The sequence below is a fragment of the Mus musculus genome, chromosome 6 (assembly GCF_000001635.26).
Source record: "Mus musculus strain C57BL/6J chromosome 6, GRCm38.p6 C57BL/6J".
NCBI lineage: Eukaryota > Metazoa > Chordata > Mammalia > Rodentia > Muridae > Mus > Mus musculus.
In genome coordinates, this window is record NC_000072.6 from 126740903 (window position 1) to 126759086 (window position 18184).

The 18184-nt window shown below is 45.3% G+C and overlaps 1 long non-coding RNA gene across 6 annotated transcripts in view; it reads left to right on the top strand.

The window, feature by feature from the left end:
* Gm33581 overlaps positions 1–17977 on the top strand; it is a 42424-nt gene extending 24447 nt beyond the window's left edge. For 3 of the 6 annotated variants that reach the window (XR_003956515.1, XR_378043.4, XR_869445.3), the window contains 4 exons: positions 2772–2827; positions 12075–12176; positions 16121–16194; positions 17656–17977. This is a non-coding gene — a long non-coding RNA (predicted gene, 33581). Of the gene's footprint in view, positions 1–82; positions 1500–2771; positions 2828–10430; positions 11997–12074; positions 12177–16120; positions 16195–17655 lie in introns of those variants that run through there. The other 3 variants (XR_003956516.1, XR_003956517.1, XR_003956518.1) reach the window with 3 other exon arrangements.
* The last annotated feature ends 207 nt before the right edge of the window (positions 17978–18184 follow it).

Here is an 18184-nt window from a genome sequence, read left to right on the forward strand (position 1 = left end):
CTCCATAGTCATCTCTTCTCGTTTCTGTTCACCGAGCTGACCTGCTCAGTGTATTTCAGCAAAAAGAAATCACATACGCTGGCCCACAACACACCCCTGCCCAATAAGCTATACACAGCACCTGACCCCTCCACAGCTATTTACTTGGGGGGGTCGGGGGGGGACAGGAGAGGGAAAAATCCATGTTTTTTATATCCATGAAGACATGTTTGCCATTTTCAACCTCTCCTGGGGGGGGGGGGAAGATGAAGTATTTTTAAATGTCTTGAGAGCTTTCCATTTAGGCTGTGTCCCAATGTTAATTCCCCATCAGACTCTCACTTTTGCAACCTGGAAAGGCAAGGCTGCAGCTCTCTTTCAAGGCGCAGTGATAGTAAGAGGGGAGGAAAAGCCTGCCCGTGCCCAGTGCTCTCATGGAGTCCTGAAGACGTCCACCATCATCTCCATGAAAAAGCACCAGAAGACTATGATATTGAAGAAACACTATATACAAGGAATAGCAGCCAAGAATCTTTGCTTCACGCCTCCTTTGGAGAAAAAAAGAAGAAAAGAAAAAAGTAAATAAAAAGATTCTGCAATTTATACTTATCTGTGTCAAGAAAAGGGAGGAAAGGAAAAACAAAAAGGAGGTAGTCAAAGTGTCAATAAACAATGTAGCTATGTGTGATGAGCATCTAATAAACACATTTTAGTTGCTTTACCAGAAAGATGGCCTCCCCTTCTAGGCCATAGAGTCTCATTTGGTAGGATTTGAATGGGACAAACTACTCTGCCTCTCTTAGAATGCCAAAAAGATTTTCCATCCATTCTCCCAAAGGCTTCCTCCCTAGATCACGTGGATGAAGTCGCTGGATGGTGCACCTGGTTTCAGACTACCAGGTAGCTTGCTCTTGACTTGCCGTGGCCACAGTTGATTGGCTGGCAACGGCCAGTGTTTCTTCATAAGAAAGAGCGTCCGTAGGATAAGGACAGTAATGGCACATAAGATTCTCTCAAGCCATGAGATGCATGTATGGGTTTTTAGCCATACGATCTAGACAGACTGTTTTTAAACCACAGCAGTTTTCACAGCAGGTGCTCCCAGAGGGATGAGGCAGGGGAGGAAACCAGAGTTCTTGGACCTGTAGGGAGGAAATCGAGTGGAGATGATGCTGACTTCATCACACATGGAAGCTTGGGCTCCCGCCTGTCCCTCCCCAGGTCTCCTAGCCTCAACCTCTGCCTCTCTTATGTTTGACTTGGTTTCCATTCCTTCCCCTCGCATGCACAGTTCAGTGAAGGGTGAGAGAGCAAGTCTGCTGCATTTACCCAGTCGATAGTTTTCCCATTTGCAGGCTATGTAATTAAGCAATTTAGACATCACACAAAAGTTACTCCACTCAAAGGAAAAAATAAAATAAAGCAACAACAAGCACAGTATAGAAGACACACTCTCACCCTGTCCTGTGCTCCACGAGGATTTCCTGGGTTGCAAATTGACTTGCTCCTGATTCTTTGAGGTTTGTTTTTTGAGGTTTATCGTGACTTATTCATTTGCATGTCTGTTGTCTTCATAGCCCCTCTTCCAGAAATGGGATGTTGATGAGGTCCGTATTGAAGCAAAATATGAGAAGAAATTGCATTCTTCTAGAAGATGGACCGGGCTTTAGCATGACTGCAGATACCCATTTGAATACTCCTGTTAAACTGGCTGTCACTCTCTGCCATTCCACAGGCAGATTTGTGGTTACCTTCAAGTCAGACGGAAGGCTGAGCCCCTAGAAAGGTTTCATTTTACGCTGGGAAGTTCCCTTGGGAGGTAGAAGCCATTAGCAAATTCATGAATCAGACTTCTGTTTTTAGTTCTTTTGTGAGACAGACTCATTCCCTGTGCCTAGATAGTTCCTCCTAAGTATATATTAAGGATGGATTTTAAAAGAATCACACCTTCAGAAGTGCCAGCTCCCTGAAGAGGAAAGGCACAAGCCCCACCTCCTTCTGCAGACACTTTGTTGCTCCTTCCAGTGACAGGTGACTGTGATTTGATTCTTCCTCCTCCATCTCCTGGGCTCTAATTTCATTTCAGCACAGACCATTTGTTTATTGTCTCTAAAATTAGACATTTGCGATGACCACCAAGGTTGGTCATTTCTTTAATTCGTCATTAACTGAGCAGCTACTTGGTGGCCACCATAGTGTTGGGGCTAAACAGTTAACAGGGAATACATTCCATTCTAGGCAGGAATTCTTTTTTTTTAAGATTTATTTATTTATTATATGTGAGTACACTGTAGCCATCTTCAGACACCCTAGAAGAGGGAGTCAGATCTCATTACGGGTGGTTGTGAGCCACCATGTGGTTGCTGGGATTTGAACTCAGGACCTTTGGAAGAGCAGTCAGTGCTCTTAACCACTGAGCTATCTCTCTAGCTCCTAGGCAGAAATTCTTACCAGCAGACAAAGAAGATGTTTACACACACACAATGTATAATAAAGAGAATGAAGATGCTACTTCCAGGACAAACATAGAAAATAAAACTTTAAGAAGTGTGCTTGATGGGAAAAGATCCTGTAATGGTTCATTTTCATCGATAATTTAACTGGACTCAGAGTTAATGATGAGACAGGATTCTGGCCTTGCGTGTGAGAGGCATTTGCAGAATTTAACAGAGGAAAGAAGACTTTCCTGTAGTGTGGGCGGCACCATTCAATTGGTTGGGATCTTGGACAGCAAGACAAGCTAAGCAATAGCATTCCTTCACACACCGCCTCTCTCTCTTCCCTGAGTGCAGACACAGTGTGACCAGCCTATATTCCTGCCTACCCTGCCATCATGTGAGACAAACAGGTAAGACAAAAACACACACCCTTCCTCTCTTTTGTCCGGTGTTTTGTCCCAGTGATAACAAGGTTCAGTGATCCAGTTCCCCTGGCTGAAGGAATGTTTCAAATAAGAATTCAAAGTAGGGAATGGATCCTTAGTGTGCCACGTTAATCATCAGGGAGAGAACTTCCTGGGCAGACAACTGCAAAAGACTAGACAATTTGCAGGCATTGAAGACTCATGAAGACCGTGCAAGAACAACAGTAAAGGTTGTTAAACGAGAGACAAGGGGGAAGATCTTGCAGAATGAGATATTTAGGTTCTGTGACGCTAGTGACAGTTCCCATATGGAAGAGATCGAATTTACACAGAGGATTAAATGAGAAAGAATCCAAGGGACTGTCTTAGTTACTGTTCTACTAAACAGCAATGAAATACCATGACCAAGACAACTTATAAACAAAGGCATTTAATTAGGGGCTTGCTTACGGTTTCAGAGAATAAGTCCAGGATCATCGTCTTGGGGAGCATGGAGACAGATATGCAGGCATGGCAATGGAGCAATATCTGAGAACTCACATCTAAACCTCGGGAAGGAAAGAGGGCTTGACATGGGCTTTTGGCACCTCAAAACCCATCGATCCCCTGTGATACCTTCTCCAACAAGGCCACACCTCCTAATCCTTCCCAAACAGTTCCATCAGCTGGGGACCAAACACTCAAACATATGAGCCTATGGGGTCATTGCCACTCAAACCACCACAGGGACAAAGGAAGAAATGGAAAGACTAGAAAATAAGTGAGTGGTATTCTGAATAAAAGATGGTGGCAAATTGTACTAAGGTAAATAATTTGTATAAGTGCCGTGGGCAGATATTCTGGGAGGGGTGGCTTTAGGAAATGGCCCATCAGAAACTGGTCATCTGTGAAAAGCAAGCAAGGAACATGCCAGGCTTGGTTGGAGGATCAAGGCAGGCCATCATTGCAGCCAGTTGAGACATGGAAGGTGATGGATTAAGCCAGTTGAGTCAAGACCTTGTATTTAGACACATTAAATTGGAGAGGCCAGGTAAGCAAACAAAGACGCCATGGAGCTAGGAGCAGGGGCAGCAGCACCAGCAGCAGCTGGGGCCTGTTAGTCATGACCATCTTGGGTCAGAACAACTTCCATTCAGTTCATGGTGCATAGCTGAAATGCAGGCATTAATCTTGCCTAGAGATGAGACAGAGGGATGGGGATACAGTGCCTGATACTGACTCACCACCCCTGTTTCTAATCAGCTCTGACCTGTCTGCACTCTACGGAGGGAAGCCCAGACATGGAATATACATTCAAGGGTGGGCATGTCTTCACACACACAGGTGAGGCTCAGAAAGAACGGGACAGAGCAGAGAGGAGCAGCATCTGATAGATCACTCAGAACAGCCTCCTCCTTCCCTATGGAGAACTGCAGGGACCTTATGGCTGGGATTAAGTCAAAGCTTCTGGAGAAGCTGCCAGAGAGAATTCAACAGCTCATAAACACACACACACACACACACACACACACACACACACACACACACACATACAGAGAGAGAGAGAGAGAGAGAGAGAGAGAGAGAGAGAGAGAGAGAGACAGAGAGAGACAGAGAGAGACAGAGAGAGACAGAGAGAGACAGAGAGAGACAGAGAGAGAGAGAGAGAGAGAGACAGAGAGAGAGACAGAGAGAGACAGAGAGAGAGACAGAGAGAGACAGAGAGACAGAGACAGAGAGGTAAAAAGCTCAGGCCATTTCTACTTTCTCTCACCTTTTCCATAGTTTCTCTGTTGCCATGGTGAGGGAGAAAGCTATAGATCCTAGAAAACCTGGGGGGGGGGGGGAAGAATGGACAGTAGGATGATTCTACACTTCACAGACAACTTTTGCTGTTTCATTTTTTTTACCTTCCCTCTACACACACACACACACACACACACACACACACACACACACACACTCCAGAGCAGGGGGGATGGCACTAAAGATAAACCAGATATTCTAAACCTAAAGGGTGAATTTCCTGCTAGTAGTATCCACTGGTCCTACAAGCTATTTGAAAACAACTGGGCAATGTGAATCTGAGCCCCAATGTTCCTTCCTCAGTCAGTAAGGGGCTGGAAGTGATGTGACTATTTCCTTTCTGCTAAGTTTTCCCCCTGAGCAATGTACCAAGGAAAACCAAATGCAAAGACCTATCCTGTGGGTGAGTACTATTTATAATGAACTGTAAGGTGGAGGTTTTTAATGAGGAGGAGGAGGAGGGTGTCAATAGCCAGACGGTGGTGTTGATCTTAGGGCTGGAGAAGCTGCCAGAGAGAATTCAACAGCTCTCACTTGAGTGAAGATATATATTGGGAAAGGAATGCATTAGACATCTGTGCCCTGCAAATCAACAGCCTTCAGAAAGGGCTCTCTGTGCCAAGAAACTCATCCATAAGAAACCCTTATCTTTCAGAGAAGGTCCCAAAGGAGCTTGCTAGCATCATAAGTTGGCAATCAGCTTCTTCCTCCCATTTTCTTGTTGGGATTGGCCAGGGATGCTACTTTCTGCATCCCTCCAGTTTTTAGGAACATGGGATCTTGTACTTTCTGGCTTGCTTGTGACTATACCAGACAAATGGATCTAGCCTGTGGGGTGGTTGTGGCTTCTGAACCAAAACATTTAATAATAATTAAATTGATGGAAACACACCCCCGCACACACCAGAGCTTTCTTTCCTCCATCCACAATGACCAGCATTGCAAGAAACAGTGGGGGTGGGGGGGTGCTACTCTGCCAGATGCATTCCATATAGAGGGACACCAAGCTAGAACTCCTCAAGCCCCTAGACAAACCAAGTGTAGCCTGAGAGAGAAAGAACCCCTCCCATGTTCAGGGCCACTTTGTTACCGTTGCATAATGAGTCTATCCAAGTTGATTCAAAGTTAGTGCCCGGCAGTGGAAAGCTGCTATAGTCAAACATTAACAATTAGCCACGATGTATCACAGGCCGGCCAATGGATGGTGAGAAAAAAAAAAAATAAACTTATTACATGATGTTTCTGGAAATACATGTCACAAGAGACAAAATATTTGAAAAAGAACTGTAGCAGTTTAGAAGGCAGATAAAATGTGCATATCTAGGAAGAGGTTCAAAAACAAACTGTTAATAGCATATGGTGGCTACTGTTGGCTCTGAGTAAGAATGTAGCGAGCCAAAAGGATGAGCTAAGTAAAGAGCTGGCCAGTTAGAAAGACGAGAGAGATGAAGTGGACAAGAGAGAGTCCAGAAACGTGTAAGACATTGTGTGGGACACTGGTTACATTGTATTCACAGACAGGAAGCTGTGAGAGACAAGCAGTGGGGCAGCTCAAGGCTGGCAGAAGTATCTGCTTCTTGTTACATTCCCAAAGAAGTGAGCAAATACTTAAAGGCCTTTGTATGAGAAAGGCTGGTTAGGTCTCAGACTAGCTTCTCAAATGTTCTGGATAAAACAAGCTAGGTTAAAGCAAACAGTTATAAAGTTTAGGCTTACAAGTGAGTTGATTGAATTAGATACAATGACATAGTGTGGGGGGGTTGTCAGAAGGAAGGGAAGAAAATGAGAAAGACAGAGACAGATGGGAGACAGAGACAGAGACAGAGAGACAGAAAGAGAGACAGAGAGCCTCCTACACCAAACTTACAGTATCACAGTATGCACTGTGAGGTTTACATTGAGAAGAACCAAACCTGGACCATACATGCAGTTATTGTCACTGGGATGCCTGTAAGATAAGAGAGGACAGCCTAAGAAGAAATTCAGATGGTCCGTGTTGGTCAGTTTTCAGCCATTTGGACAAGAGAGTGAGATAATGGACATATAAAGAAGACATGCTCATTGGGGTTACATTCTCCGAGGTCACATAGTCCCAGTTCTTGGGGCCTGGAATGTGGGAGCATGTGGTCAAGTCTTTCATCCCAACACCAAGAAGGCAAGAAAGACAAAAGGCATTAAAGACCCAGCATTCTTTTTGGTTATCTTTTGCTATTTCACTATTGTCTGTGACATAATTCCCCACAAAGGCCACTTAGAGAAGGAAGAGTTTCCATGGCTTGCAGTTAAATGTACAGCCGATCGATCGAGGTGAGGACAGCATGGGGCAGGAGTGTGAGGCACTGGTTACATTGTATTCACAGGCAGAAGGCTGCGAAAGACGAATTCTGCTAGTCTTCTTGCTGACTCCTTTCTATTCGGCCTGGAACTCCCCCACCCCCACCCATGAACTGGTACAGCTTTTATTCAGGGTGGCTCGCCCTCACAGACGCACCCAGAGGTTTGTTCCTCAGTGATTCTAAATCCCATCAAACTGAAAATCAAGATTATCCACCACATCCCCAATGACCTAACTTCCTCCCACCAGGCTCTGCCTCTTAAAGGTTCTGCCTCCTTCTGATGGCAACCAAATGTTGGGAGTCTTTTATGATTCAAACTATAACACAGTCATTCTACCAGAGGAACCATCACCTGAGACTTTTCAGGATTGTTCAGAACCTGCAGAACCCTAAATGTAAATGGGCAATAAGGAGACTGAAGGTGCTCTTCAGTCCCCAAGGAAGATGTCGCTTGCTTTACCTATCAGCCATGGCCAGGAGCTTAGCAGAAAGGAGAGTCTATGGAGAGAGTAGTCAAGGGCCAGAGAACAATAGTTTGGGAGGGTGGGGGGAGCATTAGGCATTGTCTTAGTTAGGGTTTACTGCTGTGAAGAGATACCATGACCAAGGCAAATCTTATAAAGGACAGCATTTAATTGGGGCTGGCTTACAGGTTCAGAGGTTTAGTTAAAGTGGGAAGCATGGCAGCATCTAGACAGGCATAGTGCAGGCAGATCTTAGAGTTCTACATCTTCATCAGAAGGTTGCTAGTGGAAGTCTGACTTCCAGGCAGCTAGGGTAAGGGTCTTAAGTCCATGCCCACAGTGACACACCTACTCCAACAAGGCCACCCCTCCTAATAGAGCCACTTCCTGGGCTGGGCATATTCAAACCATCAGAGGCATCTACATGAAGCCTCATGATAAGCTAGCTCATCCTCTCCTTCTCTCCCCTCCAAGTAAGAATATGGACTGCAGTTTCTTGTTGTGTGTGAACAGATAGCAGGCATTTTGGGGTCCTTAAGCTGAATCCAGAGGCTTCCACACCCATAAGAGAGTTTAGAATGTGTTACTCTTTAAGAAAGAAACTGCTGTTAACCCATGAGTTGATGCTGGGGCTGCATAGGTCCTTAGGAGTTACAATATTTCCTGTGTGTGACCCAAGCACTTCATGACCTTAGTGGTCATTTCTGCTAGTTTTGAAAGATTTCTAGCTCTCTGTCTCTTGGGCACACAATACGATATGCTCTTCCTTTATCTTGGAAAGACCAAGTTATACAATGAATCAGATCTGATTCACATCCCTTTACTGGTCAGAGCCCTCCCCATTCTCAACCCAATAACCTAGCACTTGAAGAGCTAACAACTTTGTGATCCTATGACTTAGACCAAAAGACTACAAGAATACCCAGGATGGACATATTCGTTTATAGTGTAACCCACCAAGACGTCCAAGCTGTGTGTTACTGAAGCACAGCCTAGTCTTTGCTGACCAATCTGCTGCTTTCTTCTCTGTAAGATGCAGCCACAGAGATGATTAACGTTCTCTATTCTATCACTAGAGAAGAACTGCAATTCTTTTCATGAGATCGTGAACTCCATTTCAAAAGCTTAACAATGCGAGCATGCGTGTTCATTCACATTGTTGCTTCCTTCCTCTCCTACCACACTGTTCTGTAAAGAACCCCGTGTGTGTTTATGTGGGGCTGGCCTGCAATTCTTTCTTCTCCTTGTCAGTTCTCTGACCTAACTATATTACTGAGGTAGCAGCAGCGGGACATCTCATTCTGATGTCCCATCTGATATCTCCAATGGGGTCATGGGTCTAGCTAAATCTCTATGATGGCATGGAATAAGTTCCTTTGCTCCATTAACATTTCGATAAAAATGTAATGGCAGTGATCATCACTACTTGCAGGCGTTTAGAGATCTTGCTGTGTTCTGAACACTTTGCTAAAAACTTGGAGGTAGGAATCTTTCCTGGCCTCCTTTTTAAATGAGAAAACAGAAGAACAAAGGAGATAATTTCTCAGGGCACGGGGCATCACCAAATATGACCAGCAGTGTAAAGCCCATGTCAGAAGTGCTGTTCATCACTTCTCAAACCCTATTGTATACAATTCTTGTATACATCGTGCTGGTACATATTCTTATACACACACACAACCAGCAACAACTAAATGAATTTGAAACTCCCGTTTGCCAAAGAAAGGCCACAATAGACATTAAAATTGTAAAAAAAAAAAAAAAAAAAAAAAAAAAATTCCTACTATTCCTCAACATTTTGTTTTGTTGTTCTGTTTTTTAAATAGTAGCCCAGGCTTGCCTCAAACTCACTATGTAGCCTAGGCTGGCCTCAGAGTCACAGTAATCCTCCTGTTTCAGTCTCCTAAATGCTAAGATCTCAGCCTGAGCCACCATTTCCTCCTGTACCTGAACATTACTTAAACGAATAGTTTTCAAATGGATTCAATCATGGAAACCTGTTTTCCATTACCTTACACTTTAAGAAATGCTCTAGAAAACATAATCTAAGAATGAGATCGCAGACCCCAATCTCTAGAGGAGGCCATGGCTGTTGCCTTATACAAATGTTCTGTTTTGATGATGCCAAGGAAGGGATTTGAAATGAGAACACAGATTCACAGAGTTTGGAGGTACATATTCCTTTATTCTCTCTACTTGAAAATGATGACACCTATCAGGTTAAAAATAGCAAGTGCTTCCGGGGCAAGACAGCAGATCAGAGAGAAGCACCCCTCACCTAGCAGGTACTCAATGAACTGTAGCTGATTCATAGCAGCAAGGCATAGAAAATGGACGCAGCATCCAAGAGACAGAGGAGCCAGGCGGCTTCAGCAGGGAGGGCAGGGATGCTAAGCACTGATACAAAGCCTGCCACGGGCAAAAAAGAGCAGATTCTGCTAGGATGTGAGTGTGTGCTTGCATGTGCGTGCTTGTGTGTGTATCTGTCTGTCTGTCTGTCTGTCTGTCTGTCTGTCTGTGTGCCTGTCTGTCTGTGTCTGTATGTCTATGTGTGTCTGTCTGTATGTGTGTATGTCTGTGTCTGTCTGTCTGTCTGTCTGTATCTGTGTGTGTCTGTATGTGCCTGGGGGGGTTCTGTGTATGTGTGTGTGTGTATGTGTGTGTCTGTCCATGTGTCTGCCTGTCTGTGTCTGTCTGTCTGTCTGTCTGTGTCTGTGTGTACCTGGGGGGGGGGGTCTGTGTATGTGTGTGTATGTGTGTGTGTGTGTGTGTGTGTGTGTGTGTCTGTCTCTCTGTGTGTGTGTCTGTCTGTGTGTGTGTGTGTGTGTATGTGTGTGTGTGTGTCTGTGTGTGTATGGGACTGTGTATGTGTGTCTGTGTGTGTCTATATATATATATATATATATATGTCTGTATATGTGTATCTGTGTCTATGTGTGTCTCTCTGTGTATGTATGTTTATGTGTGTGTCTATGTATGTGTGTCCATGTCTGTCTGTGTATGTCTGTATATGTGTGCCTGTATGTGTTTGTTTATGTGTGTGTGTATGTGTGTGCATATGTAGGGAAGAGTATATGGTAAGGAGAAAACAAACTGGACAAGACATAAACATGCAATCATAAATATTGTCCTATCAGACATGGGTGGAAGGAGTATCAGTGCCCTGTCCAGTCACTGATTTCTGGAAGAGTCAAGATCACATTTTCCTGCCTTTTTTCTTTTACCCTGTTGTCATGAAGTGTAAGTTCTTTTTAACATGATCAGGAAGAGATGGATGCTGAACCTTTGACACAGTTAAATTATACTTCCTATCTATTGTAGCTACTGTTTAGTTTGCTAGATGGAATAGACAGTTCTTTTAGTTCTGACAGCAAGTTAAGGGGCTTTATGATTGGGGGTAGAGAAGCCTGAGGTGTGCTGTGATGGACAGCCAAAGGCAGAAGTCATATTGCTTTGCACCAAAACAAAGAAAACTGATTTTCTACCTGTCAGGAACTCGGGGAGGCCTATTCTTTGTATGAGAGAGGAAATCTGAGGACAAGTCTGCTGATAAAGACAGATGGTCCCCAAAATAGAGTGGGAAGGGCAGGGTCTCAGATACATTACCTGTAGGACGGGATCTCAGCAGGGATGTGGGATTAGACAGTGATGACTGAGGGCCACTCTCAGACTGTTCTATTCTCGGCTTGATTCCTTGCTGAGTCTTGGGGATTGGAAGAGCTGCTTCCACAGAGGAGAAAGTGCGAGTTTTGACAGCATCCAACAGAAAAGACCCCACCAGGATCTCTCTACCATTCCAGACCTGCACAGATGAGGTCCTCTGTTTGTGTCTGACTCCCCCCCACCCCCCGTATCTGGTCATGTCTTATACAAAACATGTATATGCCGCTTTGGGAAGAGAGGTCCGAATCCCGCACCCAGTGAGTCATGGTGTGTGCTGAGGGGCTCTGTGCTGCTGTTTTCCTTCCTCGGAGGCATGGGGTGTGATTTTAGTGTTCCGGACCTCCTGCATTAGGGATATAATGAAATAGCTGGGGTTAAATAATGCAAAGCTCCTGGCCGATGGATGGTAACTTCTCTTTTTTTAACTACAGTTTCTAATTCACTCAGAGGAACAAATTATGTTTTATGGCCATTTATAAAATATTCATGCCCTCCTCCCCCAGCACTCTCGGCGGTTCAGGAAGCCAGCAAATGGCCTGCTAGAAGGGGGATCGCATTTCCTCCCAGACACAATTTACAGAGGCAGCCAGGCTCCGGACAAAGGAAAAGGAGGGGCCCTGATGCTAGAACAGGCTGAAGGAAAGACCCCTGTGCCCTCTGCCTCTCCTGCAACCACATCTCAGGACACCAAGGGCTTTGAACCAGGATAGTAGCGAGGGCAGAGTGCAGAGGTGCTGGCTGACACTTCTCTGCGGCGCTTACCTCTTACGCACGTCTCCTGGCAGGTTCAAGCCTCCGCCAGTCACCCATACTGCACAGGCCCACCGGGTTTTCTGCATCCTCTTTATGTTGTGTCGTTTCCAGGGCAACGGCAAACCGGTCAGTACATGGGGAGATGGAAGACAGGTTTGTGAATTGGATGTAGTGAGACTGACAGCTCTGTCTTGTCCATTCCCTTTCCGTTTACCACAATCTGTGCTGCAGGAGGAGACCGGTGGAGTCTGGCCTTCCTCCAGAAGCTCTTTACAGTTCCTGGGAATATTTCACCCCGAGATGGCGGTGCTAATGGTGGAGCAGGAGCCTAAGGTATCACCACCTCCCCCTGGGCCTGGTTCTTCTGCATAGGAAGGATCTTGGGTTAGAGAAGGAAGACCGGCACAAGATAAGCCCTAGTTCTATGGCCCAATGCGTAGCCTGACTTTCTGCCCCTGACTTGAGGCTGGCACTGTCTCAGAGAGTCCCTGGGCATCTGCTCAGTGACTGACGGAAAGAGATACATCTCTCCCACAAGGAAAAGCAGAAGCAACTCCACCGCCCCACAAACCAACCAGAGTAAAGAAGGGGCCTCGTGCCTTGCTGCCCACAGAGCCCAACTCCTGATTCTCAGAGGGGGTTCCCAGAAAGACACTGGCTGCAGCTGTGCTGTGACCAGCATACAAGTAGGGAGGGGATGCAAACACTGGTCACCCCAGGGCTTCTCTCCTCTTCCCCTTCCATTCCAGAGTATTCCTGTGTTGCCCCATACTGCCTTTGAAGGTCCAAGGAAGGGAAAAGGGGGAAGGGGAGGTCTTACAATAGGAATTACCTAATTCACTCATCATTAAAACTCTCAAAAGTATGTTGAGTTTCCTGTCTATTTCCAGAGTGAGTTCATCAGAAGGAAAAAAAAAAAAAACAGTCCCATTAATGAATGTGGGGTTGTATTGTGTTGGTGAAGGCAAAAATCTGAGTCCTCAACTTCAGGCATTGCAAAGCATACAGAATTCTCTGCCAGTTCCCAGGACAACTTGAGCTGCCTTTAGGGTGTGGAAAGAATAAAGGGCTCACGAGAAGAAGTCTGTCTGTCCCCTCCTGGATCACCTCATACACAGGAGACTCAGCAGTCACATGACACCGTACATATGTCATCCACGTGACAAGCACATAAGAAGCAGCTTCTATGTACCATGCACTGTGTACCTTCCAGGTCTCGGAGACATTTGCACATCGATGCTCATTTGCAGCACCAGTCACAGCAGCTAAACTAGGTGTCCCACAGCTGAGGCACAGGTAAAGAAGATTGACTGGGGCTGGGCAGAGGGCTCAGTGGTTAAGATCACTAACTTCTCTTCTGGAGGGCCTAGGTTTGCCTCCCAGCACCTAGATGGCAGCTCACAACCATCTGTAACTCTAGTTTCAGAGGATCCAATGCCCTCTTCTGACCTCCAGTGGCACCAGGCACACATATGGTGTCCACATACAGGCAAAATGTTTACATGCATAAAAATAAAAATAAAAAAATCTAAAAAAAAGAAAGAAAACCAGCCATATAAACACAATGGAATTTTTGCAGCCACAGGGAAAAATAAAGATGTATGATGCCCAGAAAAATGGTAACAAACAGACACAACCATATGAAGCAAACTAAGCCAGTCTTAGAAAGATGAATATATGTTTTCTTGTTTGTTACCCTTAGATTTTATATATATAGATGCATAGTCACGTGTGTATACATGAGATGGAAGTGGAAATGAAGCTATATATGGGAAAAGGAAGGTAGGAACTATATATTAGGAAAGGGGAGATGGGGGCACAGGAAAATATGTTCAACTGGTGAGGGTAGGCCCAGTGCTCCTATGTGTTCAAATGCTAAATACTGGCCCCCAAGGTCTGGTTGCCCCCACCCCAGAAAAGCAGATCATCACATATACCAAGTGATGTTATGCAACTTTGCTCCCCAATTAAAAACCGTTGGTTAGATAAACATGGCTACAGCCAATTACTGGGGAGAATAGAAAGAGGCAGAATTTCAGTTACCAGGTTGGGGGTCTCAGGTAGAGACCATGAGGAGAAGGAGAGGAAAGGAGGAAGGAAGAAGAAGACAGAGAGAAGAGGTCTCCATTAGATGTGATGGACCAGAGCGTGTGCCCAAAGTGAAATGCCCCCAGGACAGGCTGCTGGGGGAGAAGTAACCAGGGCGAGGTTCAAACAGCAAGTGCTTGGGCAGCACAACTAGGAACAGTCTAGTGAATAGGAATAGAGATTAGGAGTGAACCCCCAGTAGTTCTGCAAGATCCGATTAAACAGTCCGTAGAACTCTGCCTCCTATTGGGTGGGGAGCCTGGCCGGGTCATATTAATAACTAATAGAGTTTATTAAAATCCATTTATGCTCAACATATACTCAACATACTTATACAGAATTTTTAAAAAGAAATTGATTAGAATACAATTTTTAAATTTTTAAATAAATTTTTAATAAAATTTTAAACGGAGAACAAGAGAGCCGTTGCCTGTGTCACTCAGACTTCTTGTTGCTATGACAAACACCTAAGAGAGTATGTCCACAGTCTCCCGGATTCACCACTTTTAGAACTGTGGTGGGAGACACATCTTGAAGGGATCATGTGGCAGAAGAAAGCTGCTTGCCTAGTGGTAGCCAGGAAGCAAAGAAGAAGGGGGAGGGCCAGAGACAAGATACCCTTCAAAAGCATACCCCATTACTGCTTCCTCCAACCAGGCCTCACTTCCTACCACCTCCCCCAAACTTGTCAGGTTATGAGTCCACCAAAGGGCGAGCCCACTACTGAAAGTGGTGCATTGCCTGCATGATCCAACACCCTCTCAGGGCTTGCATTCACCAGCTGAGGACCAATAGTCAGTGCTTGAGCCTTGGCGAGTGAACTTGGCATAAGATCATAACATGGACTCTGCCTCCCAAGATGGCCTAAATTATGAGTATATATATATATATATATATATATATATATATATATATATATACATATATTTGTGTGTGTGTGTGTGTGTGTGTGTATACACACTGTACCATCCCATCACAAGCAGGTAGTTATTGCACAGAAAGGATGTACCTCTAGTTTCTCTTTCAGGGAAAAAGTAAAGCCAAGCTGAGGGAGAGTCAGCAAGGCTCCACATACAGAGCTGGCTACTGACGACCATGCTCTAGCCTTCCTCTGTAGATCAGAGAAACTAGACATATGGATCCAATTTGAATTCCACTTCCTTGGGGGGGGGGTAAAAAATCTTCCAACCAACCTAATCCCCTGATCTTTCCCAAAGCCAGGAGAGGGTCTTGCTCTTGGGACGTCCTACAGATTCTCACTCCTTTGTCAAAAATAGGAAGAGCATAAATAAAGAAGTGTGGGTGTAAGTGGAGAGCCAACTCAGTGCTGTCCAGGAATTCTGCTACAGGGCCCTCCTCACACTGTTGTCCCTGGGAAGCAGCAAGGGAAGGGGCGGGGCCTTATTAGGGGCACAGAGAAGGGAAGTAGCAACCTGATCCTCTCTATGTATCCAGCTTCTGTCTCCCCTCGCTACTTAGGGAAACATCAAGCCGTGGATGCGTCACGGTTTTCCTGAGAGACTGGGTCTCAGCTAGAAAGGCAGGGGAAGACGTGCTGAAGGAGTCATAGACCCACTGGGAAAGGGTTCCACAACACCAGAGTCCCGCTGCCTCGCTGGGGTGTCTAATGAACAGGAGCACTCGGTGTTTGTTGAATGAATGGATGAGAAGATTGTCTCCATGTGACTGGCTAGATGCCATTTCTTCAAGTACTCCAGGGAGTGGCCTAGCTTCCTCCGATCCAGAATCTCACGACCATGGTCTCTAGAGAGAGAGTGGGCTCACTGACCCGATGGATCAGACCATGGGCGGAACTGACACTGCAGAGGGATTATGTTGGAATGGCATACTGGTCCCTGCCCTGGGTGCTACCCACTCACTAGTGTGTGACTGTGGCATTGATTCTTAATATCTCTGAGACTCTGTTCCCGTATTTAATATAAACCTGTTTTTTTTCTTCTGAAATTAATACAAAAATATTTGGATTATTTTCCATAAAATAGATGTCCAGCAACTGAATTACTGGATGCTTGTTATTAAAATCATTCCTGTCATGATTAGCTCTTTCTATTTACCTGGATTTTTTTACAGCTTTAGGGATAAAATGTTGCCATAGAAATCTATAATTCAGGCATTACGTAACACTATTTCTTGGGAGTTGTGATCAAATGTCTGTCTACTCTCTCCAGACAAGGAGCCAGCCACAGACCAATGTAACAATACCACACTGAAGTCCAACTTGGTGAGCCAATGAGTTTATTGGGTAAGTTTAATGTGTAGTATGGGGAAGAGGTTCCTTGCTGGAGGGTGGTTATATCGAAGGTCGACACATTACTGATAACCCTCCCCAGCATGAGTGATTGATTACCCAGGAAAGCTGAAATCCCTGAACTCTCTGCACAACAGCTCAACACCTCTGAGAGTCTCTCTCTTCAGAAGTCCTTACTGCTTATAGAACCATATCTGGCCTCAGGGGGAGATGATGAGCCTAATCCTGCAGAGATTTGATCTGTTATGGTGAGGGTATATCCAGGGGAAACCTTCACCCTCTCAGAGGAGAAGGGGAGAGGAAGGGGTTTTGGAAGGGGGGAATCAGGAGAGGGGGCAGCAATCAGGATGTAAACAGAAAGAAAGAAAGAAAGAAAGAAAGAAAGAAAGAAAGAAAGAAAGAAAGAAAGAAAGAAAGAAAGAAAGAAAGAAAGAAAGAAAGGGGGAGGGAAGGAAGGAAGGAAGGAAGGAAGGAAGGAAGGAAGGAAGGAAGGAAGGAAGGAAGGAAGGAGAGGTCTTGGGAATTTGGTAAGATTTAGGGTCTTCCTGAGGTTTGTGTGTTGTTTGTTTCCTTAGTCTTGAGGAACTTCCCTTTAGAACATCCTAACTCTGAAGAAGCTTTGCTGCAGAATGGAATGTTTCTATATGAAGGAAATATTACACATCACTTTCTCTATTTTATTTCTCCCTCTCTACCTTCCTACCTTGCCACTCTGTTAAACCTGACTGCTAAGATTGCAGCTACACTTTGAGAGGGTGGTATTTAAAACACTATGGGGGTTTAAGGCTCTCAGGCTGAACAACAAACCAAAGCACATACATGGGCAGGACCTATACCCTTCCCCTACACATATAAAGCAGATGTGCAACGTGGTCTTCATGTAGGTCCCGAACAACTGGAAAGAGGGCTATCTGTAAAGTTGTGGCCTGTCTGTGGAATACATTGTTCTAGCTGGGCTGCCTTATCTGGCCTCAGGGGGAGATGATGAGCCTAATCCTGCAGAGATTTGATCTGTCATGGTGAGGGTATATCCAGGGGAAACCTTCACCCTCTCAGAGGAGAAGGGGAGAGGGAGGCGGTAATCAGGAGAGGGGTAGCAATCGGGATGTAGAAAGAAAGAAAGAAAGAAAGAAAGAAAGAAAGAAAGAAAGAAAGAAAGAAAGAAAGAAAGAAAGAAAGAAAGAAAGAAAGAAAGAGGAGGGGAGGGAGGGAGGGAGGGAGGGAGGGAGGGAGGGAGGGAGGGAGGGAGGGAGGGAGGGAGGGAGGATGGGAGGATAGGAGGATGAGAGCATGGAAGGGGGTCCTTGGGAAGGAAGGAAGGAAGGAAGGAAGGAAGGAAGGAAGGAAGGAAGGAAGGAAGGAAGGAAGGAAGGAAGGAAGGAAGAAGAAAAATGAAAACTACTCAAGACTTTAAGATGGAAAGCCATGGTTTCAAATCCCACCTTTTCCATTCAGACAGATCGCTTAACCAGATGGCTTCTCAGTCCACACCTGTGAAGAGGGAGTCACCACAACCTGGTCACCAGCTGGGATTCAGGACTGATATGCTGGCCGCTGACTCCAGAGAAAGAAGGGCTTCCTCTTTCTGCTGTGCACGGAAGTGCTGTAAGGGCTAAGTGTGAGTTCCCTGAGTTGACTAATGGCATGAAGTACAAACCTCAGTTACCCTTGTTCACGACAGAAGGCAGCTTTAACTCTCCCACCTCTGAGTTGGAGAGAGGTCTCAGTGGATGTCTTAGTTAGGGTTTTACTGCTGTGAACAGACACCATGACCAAGGCAAGTCTTATAACAAACAACATTTAATTGGATCTAGCTTACAGGTTCAGAGGTTCAGTCCGTCATTATCAAGGTGGGAGCATGGCAGCATCCAGGCAGGCATGGCGCAGCCAGAGCTGAGAGTTCTACATCTTCATTCAAAGGCTGTTACTGGAAGACTGACTTCCTGACAACTAGGGTGAGGATCTTATGCCCACACCCACAGTG